This window comes from Rhineura floridana, chromosome 10, assembly GCF_030035675.1.
Source record: "Rhineura floridana isolate rRhiFlo1 chromosome 10, rRhiFlo1.hap2, whole genome shotgun sequence".
Classification (NCBI taxonomy): domain Eukaryota; kingdom Metazoa; phylum Chordata; class Lepidosauria; order Squamata; family Rhineuridae; genus Rhineura; species Rhineura floridana.
In genome coordinates this window covers 37,348,961-37,363,684 of record NC_084489.1, presented here as the reverse complement: position 1 = coordinate 37,363,684, position 14,724 = coordinate 37,348,961, and the positions used below count along the sequence as shown (strand labels likewise).

Genomic DNA, 14,724 nt, shown 5'->3' with positions numbered 1-14,724 from the left:
ATGGGGCAAGGTCAGTAATAGGATTATAGGTACTCTGTGAACATGGCTGATTTTTAATTAATTTCAACAGATTATGAGAACTCTTGAGAGAAAAAAGTCCAGAAGGGGTCTGGTTTTTTCCTCTCTCGTTTTACACTTTGAACTCTCAATTCTCTCTGTTTTGTGTATCACCATGAAAATTTAAAGGGTTATTAAGCAAGCATTTCAGACTTGAGGACTATAGGTTTTGTAAGGTTTTGTTTTGAAATGAGCTTATGGGAAGGATCAGAATGGCATGGGGGTATTTTCAGTATAAAATTGCAGAATGTGAAAAATCCATGCTGACTAGTATACAGCCACTCTTGTGGCTGTATAATAAGGTCATCTTATAAATGTTCTTTATAAGATGTCAATCATACCACTTGGTAAATTTGCTACTTTGAAAGCAGCTATATTAGAAAATGGTCCCTGTGGTAGCAGTTTCACACAACCAGGCTGGCACCTGATATCCCTGTTTCTCAGATGAAGTAACGTGGCATCACCATTACTTATTATTAAAGTTATAGATCATTTATGCTGAAACAAACTCTCACACTTGAGCATTAACTCCTGAAACCAATAGCTGCCTGGATACAAATATCTTACTTCAGACCCAGAAAGTGGTTGCTCATGCTTTGCAATAAGCATTAGAACAGAAAGTGCAAGAATGTGGCTTTCCCCCTTGTTTTTGCAATGCTTTCTTTTTAACCAACCTGCTAGCCTTGCATCCTCAAACATTTCTCTGTTAGAAGTGAAACATTATAACAGGAGTAGTCTACATGGCACAGTCAAGGGGTTGTACCTGCTAGTGCAAGGACTTTTGGCTGCACAAGGTAACTTCCCCTCCCTCTTCTCTCGCCTACATCCCACATACCCCCTCTAAATCTGTTCTGGGTTTTCCCCCAATTCTCCAAAGAAGATTTTGGGAGAGCATGGGGGCACATGAGGAGAGGAGAGGGAGGGGAAGTTGCCTTGCACAAGTGGAAATACTTGTCCTAGCGGATCTACTTAGCTGGATACTGACCAAGATGTTTTGAATTGCAATGCCCATCAGCTCCAGCCAGCATAGCCAATAGTCAGGGATGATCGGAATTGTCATCTGCAACTTCTCAACATTGGCTACCCCTGCATTGCAAGAACTACTCCACAGAGGTACGTAATAATTGCAGTTTTGTTGTCCACCAGCCTGTGATTCCTATGAAAAGGGAGATGAGATTTAGCTTACTCTGGACAGGATTGCTTTTGTCCTACTGCAGGTAGTGCATGGGCAGAGCAGCCAAGAGTTAACAATGGACAGCACCAGAATTGCATGAAGGCAGTCCAAAATTCAAATATGGGGTAGCAGAGGAAGCAAGGTCAGAGGCAGTCCAAAGTCACGTCATGGGGAAAGGGGTTCACTAACCAGGTAGGTAGACAGGGATACACTATCAAGGAGCTGGTGCAAAGACGGTCCAGCCCTCTGCTTGGAACTGAAGGTTTTTAAGCCTGAGCCTTAACAGCCCCATCCAGAGCACAGCTGCAGACCAACTGGGGTACATGAGGATTTGGCCTCTTCATGAGTAGCTTACTCATGAGTATTTCTTTACTCCTGAGTTCTTGTTAACTGAGGTGAGCACTGGCTGCTGACTGAGTCTCACCTTTATCTATCTATCTATCATCTATCATCTATCTATTCTTTCTCCCCTCTCCCTTCTCCTCCCTTTCTTTTCCTTCTCCCTTTCTTTTCCTTCTCCCTTCTCCCTTTCTTTTCCTTCTCCCTTCTCCCTTTCTTTTCCTTCTCCCTTCTCCCTTTCTTTTCCCTTCTCCCTTCTCCCTTTCTTTTCCCTTCTCCCTTCTCCCTTTCTTTTCCCTTCTCCCTTCTCCCTTTCTTTTCCCTTCTCCCTTCTCCCTTTCTTTTCCCTTCTCCCTTTCTTTTCCCTTCTCCCTTCTCCCTTTCTTCTGTCTTCTATCTATTATTTGATTTATATCCCACCCTTCCTCCCAACAGGAGCCTTTAGATTGCTGCACTCCCTAGCCCCAGCTGATTGGCTTCTGTCTCCAATTCCATGAAAGGGCTATCCATCAAAAATGGCACCAGAAAAAAATTTGGGGGGCACTGACAGCAGAAAAAAATTTCAGGGGGGCACAGAAAGGGCAAAGTATATTTCTAGGTGGATGAAACATACTGGGTGGCAAGCTCCTTATCTGGGGGGCACTTGCCCCCTTTCCCCTGACCCTACACCGGCCCCTTTGGCACCGCCCCTACTATTCATGTCCTGTCCCCAGTCCCTTGACATAGGCTGCTCTTCTGTAATGTTTGCCTTGGGGCACTCCAGGTCATCCCCCAAAGAGGATTCCTCTAGTGTGGGCATGACAACTTTGTTCATTTTTTTTTATAATTTTAACGGCATGATTGTTTTAAGTTGTTGGGTTTTTATTGTTAGCTATTCTGGATACTCTTTAGAGTGGAAGAATTGTACAAATGTCTGTCAGTTCTGGAGTACTTCAGTAAAACTGAACTATTAGTTTATCAGCTGCGTACACAACAGGGCATTTATCATGGATGCTAGAAGTTCAAAGGTGGAGATGGCTTGGAGACTTTTAGTGTTATTCATAGGGAATCAGGTTATTTGGCATTAAAAACATAAAAGAAATATATGTCCAAAAGGTTGTAAACTCTGTGGGGTTAGGGCCCATGCTTGCATTAGTTACAAAATTCTAAGTATCAAAATCTATTTTATGTAACTGGATTCAGGGCTTGGGAGGCAGACAGCCCACTTTTTATGGATCCCAGGTAAATATTTCCAGTCAGATAGCAAAGGAAGCAGCAAACAAGAATATATCCCAGAAGAAAACAGTCTGCATCCAAAAGGATCTCTCTGCTAAATCCAGTCCTGCCAATTCATTTGAAAAATCCTTCTAGAGAAGAGACTACCTGTCGTTTGCAACAAGGATCAATGATGTTACAAGTCACAGAGATTGCAAGAGACAGGGCTTGTGAAAAGTCAGTCAAGAGAATCTTGTCCTAAGATGCAGCTTTCATTTTTTAAAATCCTAATTATTCTAATTCAGCACTCAAAATGCTGAATATTGGTCCAGGAAGGAGAAAAATTCTGATTTATACCTCTGGAATTATTGCGGACAGAAATTAGGAAATCCCTCTACAGCAGCCTTCCCCAGCCTGGTGCCCTCCAGATGTTGTTGGACTACAACTCCCATCAGCCCCAGCCAGTGTGACCAATTATCAGTGATGGGAGCTGCAGTCCAACAACATCTAGAAGGGCACCAGGTTAGGAAAGGCTACCCTACAGCATTTCAGGATAACATAGTGGTCTTAAGGACGAATGGTTGACTATTAACTAGATGGGACAGAAAGAGCTGGACAGGGACATGTTATTTTCAGGGGGTATAGACAACCATAACCCATAGCAAGTAAAACAAAGTAGCTTTGCTGGCTCTCAAAATGGAGTAGCGCCATTTAAAATGGAAGTCGATACCAAATTTTCTAGGCCTTTTATAAACATGATCAAAATAAGCTTAATCACATGGAAATCTTGTGGAATTTTGGGAAAACATGGTTGGGTACTTTGGAGATGTAGATTACTGCTCTCAGTGTGGAGACAGTTCACACATTTTTCCAAAAAGTGTAACAGTGGTAAGTGAAAGTGCATTTGAACATCTATTTTTTTACAAGCATCTCTGGATCTCCAGAGGCAGGGAGTTCTGGGTCAACCACTGAGAATACTTTTCAACACGTGTGTCATGTTTTTACTGGGCACACAAATGGTATTACTATGAAGTTACCCCAAACAATCCGAGGGCGCTTGTGACATAAAGTAAGAGTAAGCCTTTTAGGTGGGTTAGCCCTAACCATTTTCGGGATTTGTCTTATTAAATTATTCCTGTTATTAGTTCCTAGATTCCCTTTGCATTTTCTACATGACTTTTCAAATATGGATTTCTATTGTATTTCCCACCTCCTCATCGTACATTTTCCGGGAACAGAAATATATACTAGGATGAATAGGTTTGTGGTGCCATTTGAGTGTCAAATGGTATTCCTTCCGAGTACCATTTTCCACTCAGTCATGCCAAAGACAAAATGCGCTACTTAAAAACAAAGCCTGTTTTGTCTCGGTTTTTTTGTTTTTCTTTTGTTTGAAACTTGTGATGCTAATACTCCTTTAGGGACTCTCACCATCAGTGTTTTTCTTAATTTTAATTCATTTTGAAAAATATATAAATACAAAAGCTCGCTGTGACATGGTCAGCAACATGCTTTGCACAAAGTTCAAGAGTTGTTTATTTTAAATAAGGCTTATTTCTCCCCTACCCCCCAGTGGAAGTTGACTAAGAATTAATATTGGTTGCTTTTAAATGTTTGAAACAACTTTAAAATCACATTAAGGTATATTAAAATTATAAAGATTTTTTTTAATGATGCCACCACATGAAGTTTAAAACAGTTTCACATTTTAGAGGGACAAGTTTTCTGAAAGGAGTGAGAGCAGATTGCTATCAACTTCCCATATGCTTTGTGTGTTTTCTGACACTCTCCGCCACCCCCCATGTTGTGTTGGAAATTTGGTTTATTCAGTTAAACCATTGCCAGCCATGGTTTTTAAGTAATTTAGAACTGGGTTGCCTACTAAAAAAACTAAACCAGTCATGAAATACATGGTGAAATTACCAGCTCAGTGACATTCACGTGTGTTAACAGGTTTTAGATCTCAATCCCTATGGAAAATTTCATCAAACCTGAACAGTATAATGTAACCCCCCTTTTTTTTAATTACAGCTAGAAAAAAGATGGACCCTTTGAGTTAAACGTTGAAAGCATTAGGTCTTTATGGTAAACTCCTTACACACTTTCCAACATTACCTTTGGTATTCCTTTTAAGCAAAATAATACTACAGAGCAGATTTGCCAATGCCCTCTATAGTTTAGGCGTATAACTGATAATATGGTCTTTGACACAAGGATAATGACTGATTCTAGGAAGCTCTGAAAAACAAAAGGTTTTACCGTACATAGATATAGCTTCTATAGTTTAGTATGTATGTACAAGTTTGGGAGGCTAATAGGACTGAGCTGCAGTAGAGCTATCATGACAGCTACCTTGGATGTGAAAATATCTTAAGTAGTGGTTGTGTTTTGTACTTCTCTGTTGATCTGTGTGCATTCTGCAAATTAAATAGCACTCACTGTTTCCTACATTTTGTATTATTTGGATGACTACATACCAGATTATTCTGATAAATGAGGGTGTGCTGTGCTTGATTTTTACTGTTGTATGCTTACAGTATGTATATTCTTGAGGAAAAATAATTTCCTCTAATAAAATCACAAACCAAAGTCACATTGTTCTGATAAAACTGCATACTTAATTCAAGAAACAGTCTTTAAACTGCAAATAGTCCTTTAAAAAAAAGTAATTCAATAGTGTAGCAATCTTTTCTCCAAAGACAACCTGAGCTATTTCATAGCTCTGGGGTACATTTCAAGCTCTTTGACAGAAGAGGGAAAAACGGAAATGTTCCTATATGAGCAAGTAGAGGCAAATCTTCCCATTCCAACAGAGATCTTTTGCCAAATTTTCTTTTGCTTGCCAAAGGAATCTCTGCTCTAGGAATCTGACAGATCTTGCTTGCCGGATCTACAATGTATTTACATGTACTACCTGTTCTGCCAATGGTAAATTCAAAATATCTTGTAGAATCTTGGATGTCTACACGCTCTTGCTCTTAATTGGAGAAGCTGAGCTTAGTTGTGGCATTATCCTGTTAGCAAGGGACAACAACCATCAACCCCATTGTGAACTAATAGTGTGACTCTCTTTTGGGAGGAATGAAAAGAGTGGTCTCATAGTCTAGTTAGCAGCATTTCTGTTGGATGTGCTCTAAATTTCACGCTCAGCTTTGGTCTCCTCTGATAATCTCCAGAGAGCCCTTGGGTACAGAAAGCCATTATGTTAATTGGCTAGCAAACATGTTAAATCTGCAGAATAGGTTAAAGGTCACTTCATATGCAGTTCATCACAGTACAGAGAAGTGATAAGTGCTTGGCAGTGCTCTGATGCAACAGAAAAAGGACAAGTTACACCTGCGCATATGGACAAAGCTTTTCAAGACAGAATCTCCTGCAGCTTTTTATTATTACTGCTACTATAGCCCTTCCGTAAGCCCAACACTTTGCTTAAATTTGCAGCTCTCAACTGAGAGCGTGTCACATTTTGGTCCGATGCACATAAAAACAAGTTGCAAAACTTATCAAATGCCAAAAATTAACAAGGGTCTCAATTTAAGGCCCTCTTTGCTCTGAATACAGCTTACCATGAAAACCCTATTCATAGGGTCACCCATAAGTCGGAATCAACTTGAAGGCAGTCCATTTCCATTTTCATTTGAGCTTGAGGCTGAGGCCAAATGGCCCTCCTGCCCCCCCATTATGCTTGCACGCAAGCACACAATAACGCCTTTCACAGAGATTCAGCCAAGAGGTTTCCCTTTTGTTACTTACCCAGCAGTAGTCAGCACCAGCCCTGCCATTCCCCAACTCTGAGCAGGCGCCATTGAAGAACTATGGGGATCATGAAGAGGAGGAGATAACACTTGCCAAATCTGCTAGTTACTGCCAGCCTACACTTAACTAGTTATTCCTCCTTCACTCTCCTTAGAAGTATTACAATGGAGTTGAGTGGGATAGATCCAGAGTTTCACTCGCCCAACACTTCCAGCAGATCTAATTAAATTATATTTATTAAATCATTAAAGGTAAAGCTCTAGAGGTAAAGAAATGAGACAATGCTTTTAAAAAGTAAATAAAACACAAAACTGACTGACTAGTGCTTTATAGCCTAAAGTACTTCAGTGTGCATATCAGATCCTGCTTACATTGGCAAAGCCTGGGTTCCATTGGTGCAAGAGGACAAAGTTTCCTGGGTCAGTGGGAACCAACATGTTGCTACGTGGGTGTTTCTCACTAAAATGGGCTAGACCGCGGTCTGACCTCCTTGATGGACAGGATGAGAGTGAGTAAACTGAAGCTCAATCCAGATAAGATGGAGGCACTGTTAGCGGGTGGTTCCTTTGATCGGATAGGTGCAGATGCTTAGTTTGGGGGGTATTTCTGGATCCATTACTGTCACTGGTGGCACTAGTGGTCTCGCTTGTGTGGAGTGCCTTTCATCATCTTCAGCTGGTAGCTGAGGTGAGACCCTATCTGGGCAGGAATATCCTAGCTTCTGTTGTCTATGCTTTGTAATCTCTAGGTTAGATTACTGCAATGTGTTATATGTGGGGCTGCCTATAGCTGCAGTTTCTGAACTGCCCTCAGTGTAGAACTCAGCGGCCAGATTGTTGACTGGAGGTAGGAGGTCTGATCCTATAACATTGATCCTGGCCTGATTGCATTGGCTACCAGTTTCCATGATAAATTCAAAGTGCTGGTTTTGACCTATAAAGCCTTATGTGGCCCAGGACTCTGATACCTTTGGGGATTACCTGTCCCCACATCAACCTACATGGACCTTGTATTCATCATCTGAGGTTCTTATTTGTATGCTTCCTCTGAGGGAGGTGCATAGGGTAGCAACATGAGATTGGGCCTTTTCAGTGGTGGTTCCCCAGCTGTGGAAAGTTCTCCCCAGAAAGGTGCATCTGGTGCCATTGCTATCCATCTTTAGGCACCAGGTGAAGGCATTTTTATTCACCCAGGCATTTTGCTCCCAATTGGATAGGATTCACACTGTCTTGGGGTTCGCATGTGCACACAGGGAAAATATCTACCACATTAAATTTTGTGTTACCAAAAGTGTGTACCCTGTAATGTATGAGTGCTGAAGCAAATATTTGTGTGTATATTTTTATTTTTAAAACTCACAATGCATGTGCTGGAATCTACTATGAACTACTTAGTAGAAATTAATTAGGGATTTACCTCCCTGTTGAAAAAAGTAACATTTAAAGTACTCCTTTGTATAATTTTATGGGACAACCTAGAAATAGTTAAACTGGGCTACGTAGGCTGAAAATAATCTAGTCTTTCTGAATGCAGTTCAACCCCATTATAATGTATGGGAACATTGGTATTGCCTTCAATTAGAGCTGGGGAACCTACGGGCCCCCAGTTATTGGACTCCAACTCCCATCATCTCTGATAATTTCAGAGTGGTCTAAAAATTAATCCCTCTTTCCAGGGGACTCTGGGAAGTGTAGCTCTGTGAGGGAAATAATAACTCTCAGCATTTTTTATTGCATTTGTATACCGCTCCATAGCTAAAGCTCTCTGGGCTGTTTACAACAATTAAACAATTATCTTAACAAACTACAGCTTCCAAGATTCTTTGGTGGAAGCCATGACTGTTTAGTCAGGAAAAGGCCATAATTCAGTGGTAGAGTATCTGCCTTATGTGCAGAAGGTTCCAAGTGCAATCCCCAGCATCTCCAGGTAGGGCTTGGAGGGAACCCTGCCTGAAACACTGGAGAGCTTCTGCCAGTCAGTGAAGACAATACTCAGAAAGATGGAGCAATGGTCTGACTCAGTATAAGGCAGCTTCCTATGTTCCTGAAGTGGTATATTATTGCTTTAAATGCATAGTGCAGATGGGGCCATGGATGGTATTTGGCTGTGACCAAGACATGGCAGAATCCTGAGAGTCGTATGTCTGCAAGGCTGGTGTAAGCTGTTTTGGTGCCTAAGGGGCAAACAACAAGTTGGCACCCCCTGCCCATTCCGCATATGGAAGCTGACTGGACTGGAAGTTTAATTTTACTTCTGTACTGCCAATAGGACAGCATCCCCCAGTATACCCAAGGGCAGAAGGCTAGTTTATGGGGTGCAGGATAGACTGCATATCACACAGCTCCGTCTTCCCATAGGAAGGAATGTCTGGAAACTGAGGAGGAGCAACCGAGGCTGTTACCACTGCCCCCGTATCTGCCACCCCACCTGAAGCAGTTACCTCACTCTGCCTAATGGTAGAGTCCTACATGTGTGAGCAGAAGGCTGGCTCCTGCATGGAGGTGGCCAGTTTCTGCTATGTCACATCCTACACTATTCTGGAGAATCTCCAACCCTCAGGAGTGGTGCGAGGAACTATTGAGAGAAGGAGCAGATTGGAAAGCCACATTGTATGAGTGGAACTGCAATTGCTGGTGTCTAGATCTATATTTTATAGTACTGTAGTAGCCTGCTAGATATAATTGAACACATAAAAGCTGCTTTCTGTAATTTGATTTTTGGTGAGGTCTTTCAAGAGCTGTTCCACCTGTTTGGGTTAACAGCAAAAGAATAAATAAAGGCTACATGGTGAGTTATAAATGACCACCATTCCCTATCAGTTCTCATTTGTTCCCCAGAGTCTTCCTACTTGGGTAGGAAGGGAAAAAAAGAGTAATTTAAGTCAGTCTTGTGTTTAGAGTTGGTATAGATAAGCCCACATGGTAAATATAGCACTGTATGTTCTTTGTTGATTTTAGAAACTTCAGAAATATTTTAAGATGAACCAGAAGGCAAAAGGTGCCTGGAAATGTTTTTCAAAGTTTGCATTGAAAAAAAACCCTTACATCTGCTCTTGGTATGAAAGTCAGCTAAACAGTTGTGTTGTTGTTTCCCCCAGGATGCCTTTCATGTTTCCCCTTCCTTCTCTTCAGAAATCCAAGTATTTATTTACGCTCAAGGTAGGCAAATTCTTTTATCTCGTTGTGTACTGTAAACTAAAGCGATTAGCATACTGGAATTACAGTACAGTCTTTAAAAAAATATCCTTGTCTGTCAATATTATTTTTGGAAGGAAACCTCTTAATGACCTGTAGACAAATAACAGCAACGGGAACAGTTGTTTGGTGTTCAGCAATGAAGGTTCTTGCCTGTAAGTCACAACTCCATATGCTATGAGCCCAAGGATAATAATGAGAGGCCAGCCTTTGACAGGATCGTACTGGCAAGCATTGGAAAACCACTCAAGTTTTGCGTATTTACCAGATGTTGCTAACAGCTCGTTGACATCCTCTGCTTCATGGGTCTCATCTTTCACCATGGCAGCCATTGCCTTTCCTGGCCTTTGCAGATTTTGCATAGATGTTTCAGTGTGCATCAAATTGTGCTTTAAGTCACAAACACAATTAATGTTGTTTTTAATGCATTCTAGAACTGCAGCGCCAAAACAGTCTTAACTGACTGACCCGTGCAATTTGTATTACCTAACTTAGATTACAACATATATCATCCTAGTTATAATTATAAAGTAGGAATGGATGATCAAAGTGCACCATGCAGAAGAACAAATGCTAGATAAAGAAATGTGAAGAAGCAGCAGTGGCTAGTCTCCTTTGGGGCTGGTGGGGCATAAAGTAGGAGGCCAATAGTAGGTGGAGGCAGAGCCAATGAGCTCTATCCCTCCTCCCTTCTGAGTTCTACAAAGGCAACATGGAGTCTAAGGAAGAGAGAGCTTGACAGCAAGTGCCATCCCCTGGATTGGTTGTGAGTGAGGAGGTAGGTGGGTGAGGACTGGCTGAGGGAAGACTGAGGCTGATGGGACAGTGTCTCATTTACCCTGATAGACCAGCTTCCACTGCATGCAAGAGTCACTTACCAAAATCATCACATGGCCATATGATATAGGAGCCATATTTTTTAACCTCCGTTTTCATATTTCTCCAGTCTTCTCTCCCTCCCACCCCCCACTCAATATATTTTGCTTCTTCTCATTCTTGCTTTGCCAGTTTACTGCAATCCTTGTTCATGTTCTTTATATTAATAATAATAATATATTTTGGGCTCTCTTGATCCTAGCATAGAATGTGGTTGGGAAAAGAACATATTGATGGCAACAATGGTGCAGTTAAGTAATTTTAGAATCCAGAGTTAGTGATCTTATGGAGCGGTTCTCTCTAGATGGCCATTTGTATTCCTTAAATTACTTCAATATGGGGTTAGCCAGTTCTGCTGCATTTGAGGACTCTCCTGCTCATTTTGCTGAGTGGGTCTCTGGACTTCCGCTTCAAAGTCCAGCCCTGATGGCAAAGCTCGATTTTGACCCTAGTACACATAATGAAGTTCTGTTCACTTTCTCAGCTCAAATGTTTGGAGACTGGTCAGTGGCTTCTGAGCCATGAATTCTCTACTATATGGAAATTCTCCTTTCCCACATGTTACAAACTCCACAAGAGAAAAGTACCTCCTTACACCTTAAAAATGGTGATTGGATTCTGGATACAAAAATAAAAATGTGTTAGAGCAAGTCCATGAGAGAAATGTGGATCTCTCAACATTGTATTTGTTCTCGGTTCTTTTCTCAATTTTCAGATATTGTTTCCATTAAAGATTCAGTCCTGTTTTCTATTTTATGTCTATATTTACTAATAGGAAGCTAATAACAATTTGTTATTGTTCTCTCACTCTTTAAATCAGGTTTGGGGTGCCTTTGTAGTTCCCATCTGGAAGGCCAACTCCCATAATCTCTGGCCATTGGCCATGGCTGTTGGGGCTGATGGGAATAGTAGTTAACCATATGTGGAGGGCCAAAGGCACTGATTTAAAGAATGAGAAAACAATGGCAAATTGTAATTAGCTTCCTATTAGTTACCCACACCTGCCTTAAATACTTGTCCCTCTCTTTGCCCTACACTCCTACAGTCTTTGGGAGAGACTGATTTAGTTTGCAATCTCCATCTTGGAACTGAGTCTACAAGCTGACCTCATGGCTACATCAGCTTAATTTTTGTAAAAAAAAATTTTTTTTCCTTGTCCCCCTCAGCTCCTACTTTGTGTAACATTTTGGCTGATGAAGAGTTCTGGAAAGCTCAAAAGCTTGCCACACTTCCTTTGGTGACATTTTGGTTTCTAGAGATCTATAGAGGACAGTTCCTTTTTAATAAATAAAAAAGTTACAATTTGATTGTATTTCTATATGCAGCCAGCATTTACATATAATTACATACAACTTCACTAAAAAGCACCACTGAGGATTTAAGTTCCAGTCATTGATCATGCTAAGACCAGTTCAGGGAGCTGCAGATGTGGAATTCTTCCTAGAATTCAGACCCATTTGGAAATATTTTAATCCAGGAAAATATGGGTGACAGATCCTTTACCATAGCAGCATAAACAGCCACAGTGTAATAATGAATCCTGTATGTGTACATGTGGAAAGCTTGATGCCGGCTGTTTTTAAAACAAGCACTTCAGCTGGACAGAAGGAAAAACATCATACTCCATTTCATTGCAATGATCCTGAAAATTGGTGGGAGGCTTTACTCAGGCAGGGAGAGACTGGTAACAAAGTTTGTCATTAACTCTTCATTCACTGTGTTTTGAATGACACTGTTTTTACAGTAATTTGAGATGATAATATGGGTTAATAGCCCCCAGAAAAATCACTCACTCAAGAGGATCATTATGGCACTTGAGAGGCTAACTGGTTTATTGTGGCATGAGTTTTTGCAGGCAATGGCCTACATCAGATTCATGAAGTAGACCATGAAGGTAGTAGATACATGTAGTAGGCTAAGGTATGCTGGAGGATAAAGTAGGTTAACAATATGAAAATTAGATATTGGAATACTATACAAGCTCATTATACTAGATCACTACATGTGCATGATGAATACAACCAAATTAAATATTTCATTTTGGTACCATGAGAATTCTCTTCCATTGCAGTCATTCAATCCTTTGCTTTTTTCCCTATAGCATAGCTGTAGAAGCAAAGAGAGACCTATTTGGTCCAGTCTAAAAGTTATAAAATCTATGTTTACCGGTCATTCCTTTGCATCAAACTGGACAAATATGCATAGGGTGACAATAATGACTATGGTGCAAGTATACAAGCCATGGTTTGTTGTTACAAGCACAAGCCAGCATGAGCCTTGGGTATGTACACTTGACACTTCCCTTTGTGTGCAATGGGAGGAGATTTAAAGTTTCTAGTCCTATTTTTGACCCCTAAACATCACGTTCCTGTTCCTGTTGAATTTGGCAGATTGTAGTTTGTACAAATCACATTTAGATGACAAGTAAGGATATCAAACCAGGAGATCAAGATGAGTTTGGTTAAAATGCAAAACTGTATTAGAACAAATAGGGAATGGAAGCTTAAAACCATTGCCTCCTATGTTCAAGCATGCAAGCCCTTGTGTGCTCATAACAATCAACTGTGGTTTGTTATTAGGTCTGAACTAAGTGTGTGCCTTAGCTAGGCAGATTGTCAATTCTACATTTCAATTCCAATTTAATTCTTCATTTGCTATATGTAGAGAAAATAGCAACAGCCACACCCAAGATGGAGATATCAGCAGATTGAGGGTAGGGATAGAAAGATCTGTCAATACTGGTTCTCTCATTTTTCCAATCTGAAATTCAGTTCTCCACATTTCTGTAGCAATTTGCATTTTTTAAAAAATAATCCTCACGAAAATTCTCCAGCATTTTAGTGCAAATTTCTCCTGATAAACACATTTTGTAGGCAGTTTTGAGTAACGTATACATTTTTGCAAGCAATTTCCCATCATGTAATTCATTTTTGTATGTTATTTTCAATCATATATTCATTTTTATGCACATTTTCCCTTAACATATGCATTTTTGTAAATATTTTGTTGGTGAACTGCACTGCAAAATTAGAATAAGTGTGAATTTCAAAATACGGCTGTGTTTCAGTTCTCATTATTTCAGAAAACGTGAATGTGATAGATTTGGCTTTAAACGTGAACTGAATCAAATTTCTAGCCCATCCCTCACTGAGGGTAATCCTGAATTTGCAGAAGTATAAAAAATCTTTAGAAACACTCCTTCCCAAACAGCCCAATGAGTACTGAGCATGCCCAGTGTCCATGGAATGCTGCCTAAACAAAATGGGCGGGGGGAATAGTGTTCTCAGGGTTACTTTAAGGTTTGCTGACAAGTCAAGTTCCCTTTTGTTCACTGCTTGTTCATTGCTTATTTCTTGCAGCAAAACTTCATAATTATAGTGAGGAGATTATGTGTGACGGAAGATGCATGATAAACATTGGTCCTGGCATGCATCTCCCTGGTATATTTTTTTTATTATTGTTTAGAGTGCTCAATGGAGCATGCTATAGTGTAGACAAACGGAAACTTGTCTGCCCCATAACATTTGAAGCTGTCCCAAGTCAAGCATGAAGGACCAGTGTCTGACATGTGCACTTTCTAGGAAAGATCAGCATGTAGGAAACTAGATTCCTGTTATCTCATATTCATGGATCTTTCTTGCAAATCCATGTGGATTTTACACTCCATTGAAACTTTATGTATATTTCTCCATGGAAAACAAATATGCCCATAGTGCATAGTTTGCTCAACTGAGTTTCTGACCTAGGCTGGATGGATGTACTGCAATTAGTCTGTTCCTTTCTTAAGGGTTAATCACAAGGTTGAAAATTCTGCAACATTCAGTCAGTTTGAAACTGAAGGCTGAAATGTCACTTTTGAAACAGGGTTAAGAAGGTCGCACAGCTGCAAATAATAATAGCTCGATGAAAATCAGATTCTGACTGCAGCCCACTTCAAGAATAACATTGGAACAGGAAACAAGCCTGCATGATATTCTTTCCAGTAAAGGCATACAAATTTTTGCAGATATTTTATTTAGTTAGTTGTTTTTTATGCAAAGACTGAAGAACGGGGTCCAGTTATTTTACACCATTCCTTTCCAGCAGTTGTGCATAAGATAAAGCTGTGTGAATCTGATATACCAAGGAGGGCAG

At 40.4% G+C, this 14,724-nt stretch overlaps 1 protein-coding gene across 21 annotated transcripts in view; it reads left to right on the top strand.

Annotated features, from left to right (window-relative positions):
* The window catches only part of CREB5 (cAMP responsive element binding protein 5), a 400,244-nt gene that overhangs the window by 61,769 nt on the left and 323,751 nt on the right, over positions 1-14,724 (top strand). For 5 of the 21 annotated variants that reach the window (XM_061585916.1, XM_061585912.1, XM_061585914.1 and 2 more), the window contains one exon: positions 9,618-9,678. The exons of 15 other annotated variants lie outside the window; for them this stretch is intronic. The gene's annotated coding sequence lies outside the window, so the exon portion shown is untranslated. Of the gene's footprint in view, positions 1-1,151; positions 1,171-9,617; positions 9,679-14,724 lie in introns of those variants that run through there. One more of the 21 variants, XM_061585918.1, reaches the window with a different exon arrangement.